This window comes from Penaeus vannamei, chromosome 15 (genome assembly GCF_042767895.1).
Source record: "Penaeus vannamei isolate JL-2024 chromosome 15, ASM4276789v1, whole genome shotgun sequence".
Taxonomy (NCBI): Eukaryota; Metazoa; Arthropoda; class Malacostraca; order Decapoda; family Penaeidae; genus Penaeus; species Penaeus vannamei.
Window position 1 is genome coordinate 37522731 of NC_091563.1, and position 2500 is coordinate 37525230.

Consider the following 2500-nt stretch of genomic DNA (forward strand, 5'->3'; position numbering starts at 1 on the left):
ATCAGTTGAAAGACTCCCGGTAAGCAAATCTACGGACGGAAAACCCTGAGCTAACGCGAGCTTGACTGGGACTCCGAATTTTATTTGTAGATTAACCAACAGAAACAGTTTCAGTGAGAAATAAATCCGAGAGCTAAGGTCTTCGAGTGTGGGTGATATCTTGTGTACATTGGATTACGGATGAATTTTCCTGTTGTTGATTTTTTGTTTAGTTTAATCTATTATGGCTTGCTATTGTTGTTGAAACCTTATATTCACATTTAAAACAATCTAAACATGGATCTTGGCCTCAACATATTAGCTAATCATAATACCACTGACCTGTTAAGGAGACAATAGACACTGTTTCAGGTTCGTTGCAAATGAAAAAAATAAGTGTTTTGTGGGAAATTCTGTTTCCGTCAGCCATATCAGTCTAAATATCAACTTTTTCCTTCCGGAGGTCAATTTAACACGGAAGTTATGGCAAGTTTGTGTGCCTAGAAAGTGCTGTTTCAGTGCAACGTTGCCACTGTATTGCCAGTCAGTGAGAATGAACGTTTACTCAGCAGATCCTCTTCCGCTTTCAGCATTGAGCGATGGAACTAATCTATTTGTTTTGGTGGAAAATCTATCGATCTTGCCCCCACTAACAAATTTTCTGTCTACGTCACTGGTGTGCGTGGATATGTAGGCAAATAATCTGTTCCGTAGATAAATTTGGATAATGAACGCTATTGTTGATTTTGTTAATTAATCCATTTGCGTTATATCTTATAAACTTAAATAGCACCTGCCGTGACCAGGATTCGAACCTGGGTTATTGCGGCCACAACGCAATGTACTAACCACTATACGATCACGGCCACTGTTACATGAAAGGTAATTGCTTAACTATTGAATATTGGAGGTGAAAGGCGACAAAATCTAAGAACGGAATGTTCTGAGCCAGCGTAAGCTTCACTGGGACTCCTAATTTCATTCGTAGATTGATTAATAGGAACGTTTTCAGAGAGATATATCTGTGATAAGATGGAAATGCAACCCCACACCTAATTTAACGAATCTGAGCTTCCCGTGCGGTAGAACATAGCATTGTATGATAGTTTTCTTCTATACCATTTTCTGCGCAGATTCATAGTAATGGAATTATTGAGGTATAAAATCCACGATATCCAGGAGCCGCGGTAACCCTCCGCCTCCAGCGCCGCGACTAAATGACAAAAAGTCGTTAAGGGCGACGGGAAATCGGACGGATTAGTAGCGACTGACGTATGCGAGGGAAATCAAATGAGCCAATTAGATTCGAGAGTGAACGTTACGTGAACATAGACACTCAATAGAAGCAATCAAATATGGAACAGATCATCACGTGACAATAGCTGGGCCTAAGAGAAGGCAGTTGATATTCAAATCAGTTCCATGATGGCTAGACAGTGTGCAGGAGGTGATAACTTTTTCACTGCGAAATATCAACAAAATAACTAAGGAAGCTTACTAAATCTACATCACGGTGTACTGAAAGTGGAAGTACAATGCCCGCACTGTAAGACATCGTGTCAATACAGAAATAACAAGACACCAGTGGGTTTGTGGTGCTTTGAAAAGGATTCAAAAAACAAAACAAAGAAAGTAGTGTGACTTTACTGTAAGCATCCGCAATTCCCGCCAACAACGACCTGGAATACCCCGACGATCCCAGTGACCCGTAGCCTGGCCCGTCTTGAGTTGATGCTTCAGGTAAGATTAGGTTAAAACTGTCCCTGGGTCTGGGCTCTCTCCTGTCGGAACATACAAGGGGAAGATTTTGCAGACCAGGCGGGGGTCTACTGAAAAGGTCTCAGATACCTGGTTTACCCGGGCTCTATCCTGAAATGTGTTAATATATTATGCTTACTAGTATCCTACCGATATGTTTGCCTATCATGCCCTCCCTAGCTATCGAGACCGATATCGTAGTTATGTTTCGTTTGCAAAGGAAATGAGTGCTAGATTCGTTCGAAACACGACGAAAGCTATTGGAAAATTATTCTATTCACCCAAAAATGGTGTGGGGTCGCATTTCCAAATTTACCTGTCTAGAATATCCTTTCATTATTATAATAGTAACTATTGGTGATGTAACATTTTTTTCTTTATTCATTAACATTTTAAAAAAATCTTATCCTGGGTCTTGGTCTCACCCTATTCGCTAATCACTATTTTTACTACGGCAAATATTCAAATACGGATCATATTTTCTCTCTGAATATTTTTAAACCGCAAATCGGCGGTGAGATGGATTTTTCCCTCCTCGTGTCTCTCCTAATCCGCTTAAATTCAGTTACATATCAATTCGCATATGTTCGGCGCGAGAAATACATCAGTCTCGCAGGTGGAAGTGTCACTTTATCTTAGTCTGACGGAGAAGCAGTATTAACATTCAGAGGTTGAGTAAAAGTTAGGTCCGGAAATATTTATGTGTTGGTCACTTACTCATATGCCGATTTGTAACTAATTCATTTAGTTTACCGTGCGATAT

General features: G+C 40.2%; 1 non-coding gene across 1 annotated transcript; it reads right to left on the reverse strand.

Annotated features, from left to right (window-relative positions):
- Window positions 1-773: 773 nt before the first annotated feature.
- On the reverse strand, window positions 774-845 carry TRNAH-GUG (transfer RNA histidin (anticodon GUG)). The gene has a single exon. It is a non-coding gene; the product is annotated as a tRNA-His (tRNA).
- Window positions 846-2500: the final 1655 nt, after the last annotated feature.